The 19958-nt window shown below is 37.0% G+C and overlaps 1 long non-coding RNA gene across 1 annotated transcript; it reads left to right on the forward strand.

Annotated features, from left to right (window-relative positions):
• The first annotated feature begins 2934 nt into the window (after positions 1 to 2934).
• LOC121423280 lies at positions 2935 to 4452 on the forward strand. Its single transcript, XR_005971256.1, has 3 exons — positions 2935 to 2986; positions 3829 to 3899; positions 4367 to 4452. It is a non-coding gene; the product is annotated as an uncharacterized LOC121423280 (long non-coding RNA).
• The last annotated feature ends 15506 nt before the right edge of the window (positions 4453 to 19958 follow it).

Genomic DNA, 19958 nt, shown 5'->3' on the forward strand with positions numbered 1-19958 from the left:
TTGATAAAACTTGAAATTCAATCACTTCGTTATTCCTAATCCGATTTTGATGAAATTTTCAGCATTTTGCTCTGTGAATTATACTCTATTCATTTAGATGTAAATATTGTTCAGATTGGAGTACCCATTGAAAAATGAATTGAGATTTAAAAATGATTTATATTCACAATTATAGTAAATGATAAAGAAGAGAGATAAAATGTGTGCAATTAAAAATATAGATAAAATGAATAAAAACGAATATGTTTGCTTAATACTATAAACGAGGAGAAGGCATAGAATACAGAGAAGCCTTATTGGTGCTGCCACCAAAAGAACAAAATAATGAATCTATATCAAATGTATTGGCATGAGGCTATGCTCAATGTGGAGAAAAGCTTACTTGTCAATTTTCTTGTTCAAAGTTTATCTAAACATAAAATTTCATATTTTATTCATTTTTGCATATTTTTTTTCGAAATCGTGTAAATGAGCAATGGAAATAGATTAGCCATCTGTACTTCACCTAGTCCAATGACCTTCTATTTGGACCAGATTTCAGTCGCTCTTGTTTGTCCAGACCAGTCGGGAGGGAATGTCAGTTAAACAAAACAAAAACAATGGCGTTGGTGTTATATTTATTACACTTTGCTTCATTTAATTGCTAATTTAAAAACTGCATATTTAATTTCAGAATAGTTATTGCTGGTCAAATTGGTTGTTGTCATTATCTAGGATGCCTTATGAAATAATTATAATCCACCACAGGCCACAACAGGCTTATATAAATACGTGGAAATAGCAGGATGATTAAAATAAAAATAAAAATTTATAGGACAGATTTTAAACTTATATTCAAAAATGATGCAGTCACCATATATATTGGATACTTTGCAAAGATAATTATATGGGAAATATTGTCCAAACGTAATGTGTCATTAACGGGTTGATTTGATCAATGTAATCTCATCATACACTCTTGATTGCCTTACAGTATGGGATAGGACTTTTTTTGTAAAAAAATATCATCCGCCTCCACAAAGATGACAGGGTATGACACCACCGCTTACATTCACGCCAGTGTGTCTATACTTTGATTGTTTGTCTATCTGTTTTATATTGGACAAAACGAAGTGTTTAGATCTACACTAGAATAAACAGAAGTTTAATGACTTTCTCTATCAATATTACCATAGAGCTATTAACAGATATTACCACACTCCAAGCTCCAAGAGTTGGAGCACAAACTTACAATGAAATGCCAACATATGGATTGAATCAATCACGCATCTCTCCCTTTCTCTATCCTCTTTCACATACATGCGTGTATTCTCAACGGATGTGTCCATGGCGAAACCAAGGATATACAATAACTCAAAATTTCGCCCGTATAGTGTAACTGCCATAAGTGGTGGCGGGAGTTACCCAATGAAAAAATAAACTGAGGAATTTCAATATGCTTTTGCGCCAGCGTCTGTACATGACTCTCATGGCGATGACAATTTAATGTATACCAACACTGTTAGAAAAAATAAAAGAAGTTCCTGCAGCAGAGTCTCGAGAACACCTGTAATCTTACCGAATTGCGTAATAATCATTCTGTAAATTCATAAAACAAGTATTTTTCTGCAATTTAACAGAACAGGTCTGTTTAAAAAGGGGGAAAAGGGTGTTTTATTCAAGGAAATTTGTAAGATTCCATACATCAAATACCAATTTCCTGTAAGATTACGCAATTCGGTAAGATTACATGCTGGCCATGTTGGTCGATGCCATTATCATATCCAATCCAATGTATGAATATACAGACTATTTGATGACCTATCTGGGGAGTGAGCGCCCTTCGGCCGCTCGTAAAAAGGGACATTAAATCGAGACGGTTTCTAGTGATTCAGCAATGGTTTACGACCGTTGTCAAAATTTGAGAGGAATTGAAGTTCTCTGACCTTCGCCATTGGCTCAACGATGTATGAAAAATCTCAAATATATCCTTTTTCCAACTTTTTTACAACTACCCCCTTTCACCCTGACGAGATAAAAACGAGTGATTTTGGCCAAGTAGAAAATTAGTCGAATTGGAGGCCATTCGTGACATTGATGAGTTAATAACGAGAGAGTATGGAGAGATTTTGGCCGGGGATCTCATAGTGAGGTAGGCTATATGCTGGTAGCATCTCAGAAAAACTGTATCTCTACCAAAACTTAATATATTCAAATAAAATGACAATTATTAACGTTAAATAATATGATTAAGAACATAATTAATACAATCAATATGATTAAGAACATAATTAATACAATCAAATCGTATTCTTACCGAATTGGGCCTTTGTAGATGTTCCACAACTAACTTTTAAAGATTTCTGCTGCAGTGTTATATAACGTGAACCTTACTGCATCACTTCGACAATGAGAATGACCAATACTCTTCCCAAAATGAAAGTAGATGAGATGAACAAAGAAATTCTTTGTGACTCATTAGTGAAGTCCAAGAGGAACTTTCTAGAATCTTACTTGTAGTCTTGTCTTAAGACCTTTTATAATTAAAATATTACATTTTCATCACTACATCCTGACGTAGTCACATTATTCGATTGTATATTTAACTCTGTTTTTATCGCACTATATTGCTGATGATAGATGGATAGATCCAATTGGCCCGAATTCACAAAGGTGGATTCTGCAAAATCCACGGATTAATCCACGGATTTTGTTGAGTCCACAGTCCACGGATTCGCTTTTGTGATTCACAAAGGTGGACTCGACCGAATCCACGGATTCTACCAAGTCTATTACGTCACGATTTCGAGTCAACTGTTTGGGGTGGTCTGAAACAGTGGACTCCACAGAATCCGTGGATTCTAGGCGTAATTGGCCAATCACAGCGCAGCATTTGGGTACATCTAGCTAGCAGACAACAACCGCTGGACGATAATTTTGCAGCAAAATTTAAGTTGGACGTGAAAGTGGTGGAAAAATACATGCTGGACCGAGCTCCGAGAAAATTGTGAGTAATTTGACATATTTGTTTGATGAGCAATATTTTTTGTCACTTTTTATGTATTGATTTGTGAATTAATGTCCGAATTTATGTCATAAATGCATGTATATTAGGTACGGTCATGAGAGTCGAGATAGTGAAAATAATTCTCGCGGAAATGGTTTTGTGTAGCCCCACAAGTGCATTTCTGTGTTGTTCTTTCGCGAGCTCTGTGACACGGCTAGACGTACTCGTTGACGTTAGTTAGACGATTAGACCCTTGACATACTTGTTCCCCTTTTCACTCGGTTCTTCCGAAATTTATGATTCCCCTGTCCCTGTCGCTGGATTTTCTTAGATCTACATGGTCTATCTTACTCTAGCCTGCACGCCTGAAGGCTCCTGAAGAGTAAAAATCAGTTCTACGATGCACTCAGTCTCAGTCAGATTCAGAATCAGATTCAGAACTGACAGAAGTTCAGTTGGTACTATCCAGGGTCATGATGGTCATGAGTAAGCCTACGGGCCAGCTATGACTAATTTTTACTCTCCAGGAACCTCCAGGCTAGTCTTTTCAGCAATTTTGAAGATTTCATTTGAGATGATGAATCGTTTCAAAGAAAATAAATTTGGGAGAGCAGTCATGTATTTTAATTTTAGCAAAAAAAATGGGCATTTTCAGAGATAAAATAGGGGATGTCCTTACAGAGATGAGACAATTTTCAGAATACAGATTTTAGAGAATTTTCTCAAACTGTTATCTCAATGACTGATGACTGAATCTCATTCTAGTCTCATGCTCATTTTTCTTATGACTATTTTCTTTGCCATTGAAACTTAACCCTATGTCAATTTCATTTTCTATGCAGAACAAAAAATGGCAGAAAATCACCGTGCTCATTTATTAATGCATCTTGATCGTGTCAACAGCCTCAGAGAGGTAAGATTTGATTCAATTGAACAAAAAACCGATGCAGTGCTTATTGCAAAATATTTCCCTTTTTTATTACTGACAAAATTATGACTATATGGAGGAGATACTGGTTGAAGCACTAGTGATGAAACCAACATGGCAAATTTTTGTTCCTACTTGCACAAGCAGTGACAATTTTCAAGATTTAAAAATGGATGGAGTCAAAATGAATGAAAGGAGTACAGCAATTAAAGCAGCAGATTATTTGAAACATTTGACTTGATGTATGCAATGCATATTTATTAATGTAAAAACAAAATTAGGAAAAGAAAAACTTAATCCTAAATAGACTGGGCTATTTCCATACTGTACCTAAGAAGACTAGGGGGGGGGGCTGAATGGTTAGCAAACCTTACCTATTGTTCAGGGAATCTTGAATTATCATTTTTTTTTTCATGTTTGTCTACTCTAATTCTTTTTCCATGTATACACAGATAGCCAACAGGCCCAGACCCTGATGGGATTACAGAAATGAATGAATCCTTTTGAGTTGTACATGGATGAAGCCTTTCGAATGCGGTATCGCTTCTCAAAAGAGACTGCACTCCATCTCATCAACATGTGTGAGGGTGATCTGAGCTGAGGAGGAATACAGAATGTAGTGAACCTCTACCTGTTGTCATAGGTGTCATCGATGGGACTCATGTCTACATTAGGAGTCCTGGTGGGGAACAAGCCCTGTACTTCCTTAATCGGAAGAACAGGTATTCCGTCAGTGTGCAGATTGCATTTTTAATATAAATGTAGACTCTGTTATGCCAGTCTGAACTTTTGGGGAAGGGTCGATAATGTGACTTGTACTCCTATCATCATTCCAATGTCACTAAAGTATAATAGCGGTCATTGACTATTTTTAAGCATTGAAATTTAGATTGTTTTATTTAGCACCCTCTCTTTGTTATGTACCGTACAGTACTTATTTGTCGTTTAACCCTTTATAGCCGGGGGGGCCTAAAAGGCCCTCCTCGACATATTTCGCGATAATTTCTAAATGCAAAAAAATAATACGCTGAAATTTCATGACTTTTTTCTTTCACATCTCCGGCACATTTTGAGACCGTTTGTGAAAATCGGGGGTACACTTGCGGAGATATAGCACATATCCGTAACCAATGTCACCGAAAATGGCAATTTCCATTGACTTTTGTGTGTACAATGTATGGGTTTTACAATAAGTGTTGTCAGATGAATGTTTTTTTCTGTTTTTCCTCACATAAGTTTCTTTTGGGCTATCACCAACTATTCTAGATTAAAAAAACAATAAAAAGTAGATATTTCAAAACAAAGAAATATATAATAAATTAAAAACAAAGAAATACATAAGAATTTGGAAACACGGAAGGAAACAAGAATATTATCGAGAAAAATTAGCATATGTGCATAATTAATTACTATCATAATCTAATAATTATACAATTTCAATACAGTTGAGTGAGCTGTCTTTTAGATTACATGACTGGCTACTAACATGCTTGATTCCATTGCATTTTCTCAAAAAATGGGGGGAAAACTACAAAAAAATGAAAATTCCTTGAAAAAATTTGAATATTTGCATAATTAATTAGATATATAAAAAATGATAATAAATATCACAAATTTGACAACGCATTCTTGTAAAATACATAATGAGACACCCACCAAATTTGGTCGCAATTGGTCGATAAACGGCCGAGATCTGAGGGGGGGGGGCAAATAGGCACCCCCCCCTCCCCGGGCTATGCAATTTCAAAATAGCACGGGCTATATAGGGTTAAATATGCTCTTGAGCATTTTCCTTACAAATTCATTTATCTTGATATTAGACGCTACAGAGTACAGACTAAGAATTTAAGTGAGTCTTTCGATAATTGTGTTTGATATATCAACATATATACAAAATCTTATAATTCCATTGTATTTCTTTAAGTTAGAGAAATGTGAAAATCATTCAGACAAAGACCAGATCCTTCTAACTAGGTTTACTTTAAAAATAAATACTCACTTTCTTACTGTCATGCTCTTCGTGTATTTTTCAATTGATAATACCGAAGTCATATATCAATATTCAATAAATACTTAATCATCATACAGAGTGATGAATATAAGTACATTAATAACATAAATATAATATAGTATCACCCCTATCTGACGTCTGAGCTGGACATTTAAAATGTATGGCCCTAGTTTTCATGAATATTGATAATGAGTCAGGTACTGTATTATCTGTATACTATATTTGTTTTTCTTGGTCTTTATAGTACAATGTCATCCATTGCAACATAATTCCTAATTTATGAATAGATATGTCTATATACAGTTTTTATGATATCAATATTCAAATGAATTCTCCCAACCACATCAACAAATCAAGATCTTCTGTTATTTCTTTATCTATGAGTATTTAATATAATCTGCAGTACTGCTGATACAATATAAACCCCTCAAAAAAAGTTTGTAAATCTGTGTTTGGCAATTAATTTCTCCCAACTCCCAATTTCACGTAATGCATATTTGATATCATTGTTTTTTCAATGAAATTTGTTGAGGACTCTTCTGATAATAAACAGCATAAAATAAATACATTTAAACCAGTAAAGCTAAAAATAATCATACATTTATAATTTTTGGTTGAAAACATAATTTGCATTGATTTTGTACATGAAATCACGCTTTTGAGCAATTTTTGGTCTGACATAATGTTACGTAATTTCGGGACCGCGTACCCGGGTGACGCAAAACTGGTCTCATAAGTTGCGCAAGACTTGAAGGTAAAAGTCAGCGAGCACGTTTAAAAAATATCGCACTGCGAAAATATTGCGTCAATCTTTGGGGGGGGGGGGGGGCTCCGAGGCCTGTATAGGGTTGATGGTATTCCATGATAGTATGATGTATATAAATTACAAAAAAGAAATTACATGCATATCACTTGACTTGCAGAAAAATTAATGTTAACAGTCATAATCTATGTAATCATAGTTAAATAATCATGTAAAGTGTGGTTATTCATGTGTGGAAAATGTGACAAAATAATATATTAAATTGTTGTCTGTTATCAAATTGAATTGATTGTGCTTTGAATCATTCCAGACGTTATTCCCATTCATAAGAGTGATCATGGTGGTGATGTGTTTTTTGTGTGTGTCAAAATCAAATATAATGCTGTGATATTTTAGATTAGGTGATGATGTTTGAGTATAAAGGATTGGAATGTCTGAAAACGTTATTCATGATTAGTTTCCTGATTGCATCATGATCATGGCGTGATTCAAAGTGAATTGGCAATCAGTGATTACCTTGTTCTTAAAGATGGATCCAGTGGTGCTTTAGTGATGTGGAATTGGTTGCTGTAAAAAGGATTGTGATTAGTTTCTCAGTTAAATATCTTATCCTGTCTATCTGAGATTAACTCGATTAAATAATGGATTTCTGCTTTTTGCCACTTCAGGGCCATGGTTGATCAGGTGCAGCTAGCTGATGATGTGCTAATTTTTTTTTGTGTGTAAAGATATACAACAATCAATGCCAGCAAACATAATTCTTGGGGAGGGGGGGGGGGGAACCAGCAAACATTTATTTTAGAATAATATTTTTTCGTATATTGTGTATATGCTGCAGATGTTTGTTTTCATGACACTGAGCATGCGCAGTGCAGTCTCAAAAAAGGGGAAGTCCCTAAATTTGATTGAAAATCCAAGGTTGAATCCGTGGATTCGGTTGAGTCCACGGTTGAATCCATGGACTCAACCGTGGGTCTGGTAGAATCCGTGGATTTTTGAGTCCACTGTTTGTGAATCACAAACTGCAGAATCCGTGGATTTTCCAGAATCCATGGACTCAAAAATCCACGGATTCTAAAATCCGTGGATTTTGCAGAGTCCACCTTTGTGAATTCGGGCCATTGAATCCGTTGTACTTTTACACTCTCGTGTCTCGGGTTTAATAGTTCCATCTCCTTTGTAATATCTTGATGGAAAATTCAATGCTAATCGACTTCACCGCGAAGAACATAAAAGTCAATGAACAATAGAAAATCGCTAAATGTAAAGTGGATAAAGAGCTTTCATTTTAAAACTTTCACTGACAATACAAATGTCCATCTAACCTTCAAATAAAATTTGTCAAACATGTGGTGTACTGTGTAATCCTACCTTTGTAAATCTTGAAAATAATGACTCCTACTTGGTCCTCAAAGTGAAATAAAATATCGAGACGCCGTTTTAATCTTCGTGACTGCTTTCCTCGCGGTGTGTTCAATCAATGCTTTAACAATAGAAGAAGTACACCTCAGGGCTGCACGGGCCTAATCACTAGTGGAAGGCCATATATATTCATTCGTGCCAACCTATTGCTATTTTTTTTTTTATTTTGATATGTCTCATTGACAAAGTGTATGCATATGATTGTCCATCTAACACTGATTCTATTTTTTGGTAATTACTGAACTTCCTTTTCCCAAATTGGGAGGAAATATCACCAATTTTGGACTATATTTTGACTGGCCGAAGGATTAGGGCTATTTTGCTGTTTGAGGTGATGAATCTGCTCCCCCCCGACGATGTCTTCAAACACGCCAATTTATTTTTAAAATGAGCCGGTCGAGGGACCCTTTTCTGGTCAGATATGGATTGCCAGATATATATCCTATCCAATGGTAGTAAACATTCGACCCCCGAATTTCATCCTTATTTTTTATGAATTTTTTAAAGTGCAAATTTAACACACGAGTCTATGTGTGTGTGTGTAGGGCTATGCAACCAAAAATTATGTAATACAAATATAACCCTCCCATTTGAACACTGACAATAATTCATTTTCATTTTATTTATTCAAAATAAACTTTAAAAAACTCACTTTTCAATATCTTATGCATTCTAATTATATAACAAATTCTTTGTCAATGATATTATGTTTTTATAAAATTAGCTCCATTACATGTCCTCCCATTCGTGATATTGAAAAAAAACCACCATGTTTAATAACACTTCTGTTTCTGTGTCTGTTTGTGGTAACTCCCGTATAGGAACTCGGCAGGACAGCACACTCTAAAAACAAATCAGTCAAAAATTACTGGTTAATAGGGTCAGCTGGGAGCAACTGTTATTCTAGTCATATTTGACTATTTTCTCGTCATATTTTACTAGAAAAGAGTTATTTCTGACTAGAATATATGTCAGAAATGTGAATATCAGTGATTGCCATATCAGTTGCTCCCAGCTGACTACTGGTCTAGTCAATTTGACTGATTTGTTTTAAGAGTGCATGTTTTGCTGGTAAACGCCAAGCTGGTATATAATCAATTACCTTGAAAACATTTTACGTCTAGGTTAATCAGCAATAGTGGCTGACATAATAGACGACATATATCACTCTTGGGCCTTTTTATCAAAGTGGAGACAATGGCAGAGTTGGGATTCGAACTCACAACCTTGCAATTATGAGTCCAATGCTCAAACCACTGGACCACACGACCCGTAATTGTCTACGTAGAAGTTTTAACTTAACGAAAACCATTATAATACGCATACCTTTGTGAAGCAAAGCCAGGAGGTACAGATACCTGCGCACAAAATAATATTGGGGAATCCCATTACATCATTCATTATTTGCGTCAAAGGTGTTTTTTTTTACAATTCAAGGGCATTTTGTTTTCCGCTGTATATTTGAACTACCGATAATTAGCTGTTACCCACCCATCCCTTTATCGCACCGTTCCTGATAGGTGCAACAAATTGATAACGTTATGCATTTTACAGTCTAGTATATTGGGTGCTCGCTTTATTTGCAGTAACTTTAATGCTGGTTTTCTGTCGCTTTCTCTCAAGAGCTACAATTATTTTAAGCTCCTGGTGCTACCATATAAACATTTTGAAAGGATATCGATTTGACTGCGAAGAAAATTAACGTCAGTGAACAATAGGGAATTTCTTTCTGTAAACATGGTAAAGAGCTTTCCCTTTGAAACATCGATTTCACTGTTAATACACGTGTCCATCTTACCTTCAAATTCAAATTAAGAATGTCAAACATTTGGTGTACAAATAAGCTTACTTTCGTAAATCTTGAAAAGAATGACTCCTTCTTGTTCCTCAATCCTCACAGTAAGATCAAATGACGAGACACTGGTTTAACCTTCGCGATTGCTTACCACGACATGTTCAATTAATACTTTGGTTGATTTTATTAAGAAGTACACTTCCAATTCATGCAGAGCCCGATGCTCATGCGCATTGGCTTCATCAAAAAAAAAATTTCGCGCCATTTAAGTGTCTACTGGTTACTCCACATCTTTCTTTGTTTTCGCACTCAAGCTCTTGCTTTCCAGGTAGAAGGGGAATCTCGATTACATCATAATTGAACTATTTATAAAGTAAAACATCTTTACTTTGACTTCTGTGTCAACGTCAACGAGTTCAGAAAAATCGAGTAATTGTCAGAAATAGCAATATATGCCTACATTACAATAAAAATATGGAACTTCTATAACAAGTTCTGCATGGACAATTCACTTCAATGACTAAAAAATTTAACCACACCCGAACCTCGAACAGGGGATTCCCTGATGACGTAGACTATCATGAGTGGGGTTTTATTTGCACTTCAATGATTATCTGTATATGCAGCCCAGGTCTTGAACAAATAACTCTGTTTGATGAGGGTAACTTCTATTCATAAAACAATCATCAAACAGCAATAAGATCACTCGATGACCAAAAAATCGAAATCACAGCACCAACTGATGATATATATAACGGTTAATTATCGGATGGTCTTATACCACTTGGTCTACTTATCAGTTCGTCCAACTTCACATAGTCTAAACTCAGGCGTCTACAACCAGTTCGTCTAATATCCAATTTGTCTAATTCCCACTTGGTCTAATATCTAATTCGTCTAATTTCCACTTGGGCTAATATCCAATTCGTCTAATGAGCAGTTGGGCTAACACCATTTAGTCTAACTTCCAGTTTGTCTAACACTACCTGGTCTAATTTCCACTTTGTCTAAATTCCACTAGGTCTAATTTTCATTTCGTCTAATTGTCACATGGTCTAATGACATTTTGGTCTTATTGCCACTTGGTCTTATTTCCATTTTGTCTAATTTCCACTTGGTCTGATATCCAATTGGTCTAATGACCACTTGGTCTAATCGCAAATTGGTCTAATACCCAGTTGGGCTGATCGTCACCTGGTGAAATATTCATTTGGTCTAATTCACACTTGGTCTAGTGTCCATTTACTCTATTATAACATCATTCATTATTATTAATTTGATCTAGAATTAACAAAATATGGTACGAATATAGTGGGTAAATACCATGCATCAGTTAATACAATGTCATGTCGCCAGGATCCGGAGGGGTAGAGCCGAAGTAGGGCTGGTGGGGGCAAAACCTGCACCATGAAGGACTGTCGTTGACGAGATAGTCGCTCATTCTAATCAAATATAATTCTTATAATCAGGCCTACATACTTATCGATTATATAGATGGTGATGAAAATTTTGTCATACTCATAATCATTACATCACTGCATGCACATACAGAACAATAAGTTGGGAATCGTATCTACCCTGGATGCACCCTAACAATCAGGGAACCCCCATTTACTGAAAACAGGGATATTATAGAAGCCCACCACGGGAATCACAGTGGCCCTGAAATCAATATTTGTTCAAAATATAACACCCATACTAATTTTTCGGAGTCCATCCTTGGCCTTCAGAAAATAGGAATGCTGAAATTTGGAGCACTGAATGACAAGCTATGTTGACACTAAAAATATATGGTATCACCTCCGTAATGAAATCCACTTCTTTTCCGACGAGTTGTGTATTGATATAAAAATAAACCAACATGATATTTACGCAACACCATTAACATCATTGGGAAGTAAAATGGGCCTAAATAGTTTTTAAATAAGTAGCAGTCGGGTGGAAATCCTGAATAAAAACTAACATTGGGACTTTGGATCAAGTCTATATACGTCAACAATTTTTTAATACCCTATTTAATAGGGCATTAAAAAATTGTTGATACACCGATATAAATGGTTGTCGAGTACAAGATCAGGATTAGCAACATCAAAACGACGGCTGTAAAATATAGATTTTGATTAATTTCAAATGTCTTAGAACAGAAACCAATTACAGGAAACAGTAGATTTCTATTTTAAATTTATATTACAATAAACTTCTCTGTAGCAAGAAAAAAAAGAGACTCCGTCAGGTTTTGTAACTAGTGCAAGTGGTACTTAAATGGCAAATTCAAGTTCAAGAAAGCTCCGATCACAAAATAATCCCTTAAAACATTCCTCTTTAATGAAGCGTTCAAATAAACGTCTCCAAATACTTTGCCATACATGTATGTTACTGATTAATGTTGATGTTGTTTAACACGTTGTTACTCTAAGTAATTCCTTATGTTGTATAATTTTTATTTCTGTAAAGTGCATGAGTCCTCTCAGGTTTGAAATGCGCTACATTACAATCATCTGTGGAGGCGCGTTAGCTCAGTCGGTAGAGCGGGGGTTTCGGATTTCGGTGACCTGGGTTCGATTCCCAAGCGGTGCTCTAGTGCCCTTTGATAAGGCATTTATCATAATTACCAGGTCCATCGGAGAGGACCTTCAGCCGTTGGTCCCCTGGTTGCTGCCTCACAGGCATTCGTGCTTTCTTAGCAGTCAGGTATTAAAAAAAACCTCGTTATAACCGATAACGGTATAACGGTATGAATGAATGAATGAAGAAATGATGTGGTTCGATCGATGATGACCTTTGAGCGAACTGCAATTTGAGTCACGGATTGTGACGTCATCTTCATCCATTCATAAATTCTATAGTATTGGGGAATCCTTTGTAGGAAAAAAACACACCCGCCTGCACTCCGTACTCTCCTATTATTGGATATGTTGGAGTGGGTGGGGTGGGACCTAATTGGGAGGGATTCTGGGTGTAATAGAATGAGAACTCACCTTAGATCCGGCCTTCCGGGCATGGAGTAGGATCAATGGATAGGGGTACATAATTATAATCACGACACACTATGGATAAGTAGTTTTGTGTGTGTGTTTCTGTCATAAGGAAAACAGAATTTTCCTTTGTCATTCCATTAAGTTTGAAAACATATAAACAAAATCGCAAAAAGTTTTCAGCTCTGTGACTTTTTTTTGGCACAGCAGAAAGGCTTACTCCAGATCGATCAGTCGATGTAGCATGCCATTTTTTATCAGTTGTCAATCAAATTTTTCTAGTTCTTGGAGAAAAAAAATTGAATAAACCTAATTTCATATAATAAAATCCAAAAGAACAAGTGGGGATGTGACATCATCAGCCCACCTAATGAATATTCATGACGACTGTTTCACAAAATATTCCAAATTTGAAATTCAATAACTTTGTTATCCGATTTTGATGAAATTTTCGGCATTTTGCTCAGTGAATTCTATTGTATTTATAAAGCTAACTTTCAGCCCGAACCATCCCTTTGAAGGAAGGTTGTTTCAAGATCGAGCCCCATCTTGCAAACTGTCTATCACGGCAATTGATAGGCCTACTTTGAAGAGATGATTTTTTTATTAGGAAGAAACATTTCGATTCCATAATCGAATGGGTTGTTATTACTAGATGAAACCACTCAGATAAGCAGGGACCGATTTCATTGATATTCTTAATATTTAAAGGGATTTAAAGGGGAATCCAACCCAAATAAAAACTTGTTCTTAGGGGAATAAGAAAAATCAGACAAGTTGATAGGTGAAGTTTGAACACTATCTGACAAATAATAAGAAAGTTATGATTTTTTTTTAAGTTGTGAATATTGGTAATCCCTAGATCCATGGAGACTGCAAATTGGCCACATATGTGATGTCACAGTGATGTAAGGCAAGGACATAGAGATAGATAATCTATACATCTCTATGGGCAAGGACTACTCTTCCATGTACTCCAATACATAAAATGGCTAATATGTCATTTTTTCAAATGTTTTACTTCAATTTTTTTTTTTTTCATGAGGACATAAAACAATATACTACAAGGGTTATATTTAGATTACTGCCCCAGGGGAATGGGCAGTTAGGAGAAAACCACAAATCCCAATTAAGTACATGGCCTATGGGAAAGTTGTCCTTGCCTCTTGTCATAATTTACTTACCCAGTTGCCAATTTGAAATCTACATAATCATAGGGATTTCAATTTTAAAGCAGCCATAACTTTCTTATTGCTGGTCCGATTTCTTTCAAACTTTCACCATTCTGTTTTATCTATTTTTCTCCTTTCCAACACTACATTTTATGACCAAGGCTGGATTCCCCTTTAATGTGAGTTTCTATCATCTAACATGATCTGAGTGATTTTGATTTTATGTAAAGGTGACTTTGGTTTACCACGACGAGCTTCTCTTCCATTTCTAGTCTCCAACAAAGGGAGGTTTTTGGCTCACCCCCCCCCCGTACTATTCAAAACAAGTCCTAACATGCTTGGAAACACGTTCTACACAATACACACATACTTCGATCCATACCCATTCATTCAATATCTTAACATGACGTATCGTACAAAGAGATAAAGCCCCATGCAGTCCCACGTGGGACATATATTGCATGGTTAACAGAACAAAAGTGAATTGAGACTGAAAATATACCTAATTAATTGAATAATAAGTGACTTCTCAATTATTGCATAGGTCCGATACTCAGACATTTGGAAGTGTCATGACCTTGATTAATTTCAGAATGATGCTCTGAAAGATTGATGTCTGCATGGGTCCCAGCGTGCAATCGGCGTGCAATCATTCAAGTTCATGGCCGGAAGGAAAAAAAGGCTTCAATTTAAGTGGAAATTATTCACATTCAGTACATTCGGACACAAATACATACATACGTACACGTCTCATAGATCGGTGACACGACAATTGCTCCTGCGCCATTTGCTCCGGTATTATATCAGAGGGAATAGGGTTAGCGTTAGGGTTGCAATAGAGATTTTGATTCAGAAGATAATGATTAGGGTTTATTAAGTTATAGAGGTTGGGTTTTGTGTTTGGCTTAACGCGCGGTATTTCCGTCGGAGCAATTGTCGCCGGAGCAAATGGATATGGAACCCATAGATTATTTCCACGTAGAAAACACATGTCGCATCGAATTTATTTCTTTAAAATAGTTTCATCGTGGGTTTAAATTCTAGAGTTCGGCATCATCTTAGAGCGGCAATGAAAACAGATTAAAAGAACAAGAAAAAAAATGATTTCTTACCTTACAGATGAGTAGACGAATGAACAAGGATGAAGGGCAAAATCTATTTCTCGAACCGGCCGGCGAACGTCTCAATTTCAGTGTGTCATCCTGCGGATGACATGCGGTAGTGATAGATCCCGATAAATCAATTAAGGGGAGAAGCCCAAAATATTGCGCAATGTCTAGATGCGAGCGACCCACTCGGAGCGTGTCACATGTGTGTTTCTTGACTTTCTTATTGGAGGAGAATGTGCACGAGTATGTGGGAGTTCCACTTCTCAGACCGGATATCGAGAGTGCGTGCCTGGCCCTTGCACCCCCCCCGCCCCAACAAAAGAAAATTATATACATATATATATATAATCGACAACCATATACCAATACCAAATACCAACAAAATTGCTCTACCCACAATGTTTTTGTTTACCAGATCATTGTGCATTGAAATCAAACGATCACATGGCTTTACGATGACCTTTGAGCAAACTGTCTTATATGAGCCGGTGATTGTGACGTCATCCATTCATACATTCTTTTGGGGAACCCCATGTAGTAAACAGACAAAAACGCCTGCCTATTGGATATGTTGGAGTAGTCTACAAATGTAGACCCACATCTGCAGTGTGTGTACCTCAGCTGATTCAACAAGTCTGCATAGCAGACTATGTCTACTGAAATGGCTCGCTTCGCTCGCCCTTTCAGGCTGGTTTGCTTCGCAAACCAGTAGCAGATCCCACCTCACGAGCCATAATTCAGAGTCTGCAAAGCAGTAAAAATGTTGGAACGGGTGGGGTGGGTCTTAATGGGAGGGTGTCAGTGAGTTTGGGGGAGGGGCGGGGTGATTATAATGCCGGGTTATAATGAGAGCTCACCTTAGACAGGGGAACATTGAGCAGTAGGCCACATTAATCACGGTACACACCGGGGGGGGCACTCATTATATAATGCATATGTGCCGCGGAGGGACCCCCATTTTTACACTCAAATTTCCGTTCCAAGGCATTATCATTTTCTTCTTGTCGAGAAAAACAAATCCGCTCCAAAGCTTCGCATATTTCGTTACGCCGTTCCGATCGCATCGATCTGCTACAGAGCTGCAATTTTGGTGCAAAGCGGCTTGCCCGTTCCATAGGGATGTATACACACTCACACGCTAGCGACCCCCGTTTTCACAAACATATTATGTAGTTCCGAAGCCCGTTCCGAGGACCCTCATTTTTACAACAAGCCCGCTCCAAGGCCCCCGTTTTTGGTCTCGCCCGTGGCACACCCCAACATTTTTTTTTGGTCGAGCGCCCCCCCCCCCCAGGTACACGTGGATAAGTAGGGTTTTTTCTGTTTCGTTTTTAAAGGAAAAACATGCAGAATTTTCCTTTGTCATTTCATTGATTTTGAAGGGTTGTTCGTCAGCGTTCGCGGAACAGGGATGGCCGCACCCTTTCGAGATAACGGGGAGCTTTTCTCGAAAAGATGGGTTGAGGGAGGGGAGTCAAATAAACACACCTTTTCGGGACAACCGGGGGAGCTTTTCACGAGAGGCTGTGTTTAATCGTTTTCTCAACCAGTCGTTTATATGAAAAATATTCCTCAAAATAATAACAATACAATATTAATGGTAGAGGTGCATGATGGGGGGGCTTGGGGCGCTTCCTCCCCCCCCCCCCGAAAAAATGACGACAAAAAAAAGAAGGGAGAGAAAAGAAAAGAAAAGAGAGAAAGGTGATATCATTTTCTGAATATTTTTATGTCAAAATCTGATAAAAAATTTGATTTTTTTTTTAATGAAAATGTCGACTTTTTTCTCCATTGCTCGTTCACAACTTTTAGTACATTTTGCCCGATACGACATATCTGACACCTCAAAATTTTGGGCTCATTACGCCACTGATAATTAGGAGAAAAGAAGAGAGCTTGCAGTTTTGTGTGATTTTGAATAAAATTGCATATTATGAAGTAAATTTAGACCCCAACAATTCCACAAAGCCATATAAAACAATGGAATGTTAGAAGAAATAGCGTTTTCTATTCTGAATAATTAGCATTTGCGCAGAATTATAATGAAACATAATTATCAGTGGCGTAATGAGCCAAAGATTTATGAAGGGGCTAGATATGGCGTATCGGGCAAACTTAAAAGTTGTGAGCGAGCAAAAAAATACATTTTAATCTTTAAAAAAATCCAGTTATATTCATAAAAAACATATTTCACCATTCACTCTTTCCCTTCTTTTCTTGGTTGTTATTTTTTTGTCGGAGGGGACAAGCGTCCGAAGCCCCCCCCCCCCTTATCTGTACACCACTGAAGCAATTACGTTGAAACTGGCTTTCTTTCGCTAGCTGCTATAGCTAGTACTATAGTTACCATGTACGGCAGAACCCGGTCGACGAGTGCACCGCCGAGACTATTGAAAATAAATAAGCCTGAATGAAAATAGATGACATACATGCACGCACACACACCCCCATGCACGCACATTCTCACCTCATATGCGGCTTCCATATATACTCTCATACAAATTTACACAGACACAAAACCAACTGGTACAAGAGACTACTCAGCACTGCCTTTCGTGAAAACCTCCCCCGGTTGTCTCGAAAAGGTGCGTTATTTTGACTCCCCTCCCTCAACCCACCCATAAGAAAAGCTCTCCCGGTTTTCTCGAAAGGATGCGACCACGCTCCCTGCTCCATCCCCGCTCCGTGAACGCAGACGATCGTAACAAGCCATTTTGACAACACATTTTGTTATTGCACAGCAAAAAGATAGGCTTACTCCTGTTGATGTAGCATGCCATTTTTACCAGGCGTGGTTCTAGACTAAAAATTTGGTTGGGCTTCTGGGGGCTCGAAAAAAAATTAGGTTGGTTTATTCAATACAATGAAAATAGCCTATTTTGGGTAGCATAGTGTACCAAGTTGGTAGAATAGGAGACAAAAGTGATCTGAGCTAACCCCCCCCCCCCCGCCTCCAAAATATTTATAATAGTACGCAAGGGAGCGTAGCGACCGATTGAAAAAAATCACATATTCAAAATGACTGAGAATTTATTTTATAAGCATGGTATGCATGTAGATGAGGGCACGTGATTAAAAAGGGGACAAGAAAGTTTTATTATCTCCAATTCGTTTTATCTATTTATATAAACATTATGAGTTCGCCAATTAAAGGGAAAACACCCGAAGAAAAGTGGCTCAATAAAAATAGGAGAAAAATGATTTTAAAAATGGTGAAGTTTTAAGGGAAATCCATCAAAGATTAAGAAAGTTGTTAGAATTCAAAATTTCGGAATTGTGACGTCATAAGTGAACCAGCTGCGCAGTATGTAATGTAAAATTGCAATGGTTCATGATGACTTTTTTTGGGGGGAACGGATGTGAAATTGTTTGTCTATTGATATACTGAAGGGAACAGTAAAAGCATTTTCAAATTTCTGAGAAAATGACATTCATTTTTTTACTATACGATGTGTAGGAAAGCTGCTTGCATTATGACGTCACTAAAATAATTAATTTTTTTTGTTTTTATTCGCAAACCTTCGGCGATATTTTTTCATATTTTTCGGCTATTTTTACTATAAACTATTCGTCAGAGTGAACCTCCCCTTTATGTAAAAGTGCAACAAAAAAGAAAATCTTCTTTCAAAAGTGATAGAGACCTATGAACGTAATTTAAGACTTGATAGAACGAGGGGACATTAATGGCACCCATCTCCTATAGAATATTACGAGGGAATGTGGTTACAGTAGAGAAAATTATTGAGATGAAACCAATCATTTAGATCACTTTCTTATAAACTGCCTAAAAAATCTGCATTTTCCAATGACTGTATGAGATACTCAGCATGCAGATATAGGCTGCAAAAAGTCGCTGTTCTGTGAAACACATTAGTCTACACAAGAGTATTGTGGATTAGAGTCAAATATTTCTAAGCAGAGGGGGTAGATGCGTCGATCCTGGGGAGGGAGTGATCGCCCACATGAATATATTGGGGGGAACATATAGATTTGCCCCAAAATATTATAAATTATGCAATGCTAAAATATGTTTGAAAAAGCATCGGAAAGTACTATGTAACCATTAAATTTGACATTAAAATAATTTCAGATATACAATTTCGTCTTCGCTCTTAAAATTAAGTAGACTAAACTTATGGATATTCCCCACTCCATTTTAATTATCGGTCGACATACCTGACCATAAACCAGTGCCGTACCTGGCATATTTGGTTGGGGGGGAGGGCAAGCGACAAGGATGAGCAAGGTTGGGGTAATAGGCATGAACGTATATAGGCACAATTTTTTCAAGGGGGCTGATAATAGTTTTCCAAATATCAACTTCACATTTTTTTATTTTCGAGCGAGCGAATATTTTTTTCAATTATTATTTAGCCTTTTTTCATGATGTGAAACGTGCAGAAATTATACATTCGGTCATTAAATTATACCAATACACGAGGATATTTGGGCACCTCGCAGTCCTCGTTGCCCTGCATTTTGCAGCCATCCCCCCTCCCTCCATGCACGTTTGGATGTGTAGGTTTGGCAGTGGCACTGAAGGTGGGAAAGGTTACCCAGGGGGTGCCCAATAAAACAGTTGGGATCTTGCTACTACTAATATTTGCTATCGGGAGATTGCATTTTAAATATTGTCGAAATTGATTCTTTTTGTTGTATATAATTCCAGAAATGAAATGTATTGGATCGTGATCGATATATTTCTAATCAAGTGGTCATTGCAATGTTTATTGTAAAATAATTATTTCAAACCTCTTTGAGGGTGTTTACATTTTGTCTGGAGACCTTATAAAAGAG

This window comes from Lytechinus variegatus, chromosome 10 (genome assembly GCF_018143015.1).
Source record: "Lytechinus variegatus isolate NC3 chromosome 10, Lvar_3.0, whole genome shotgun sequence".
Classification (NCBI taxonomy): Eukaryota; Metazoa; Echinodermata; class Echinoidea; order Temnopleuroida; family Toxopneustidae; genus Lytechinus; species Lytechinus variegatus.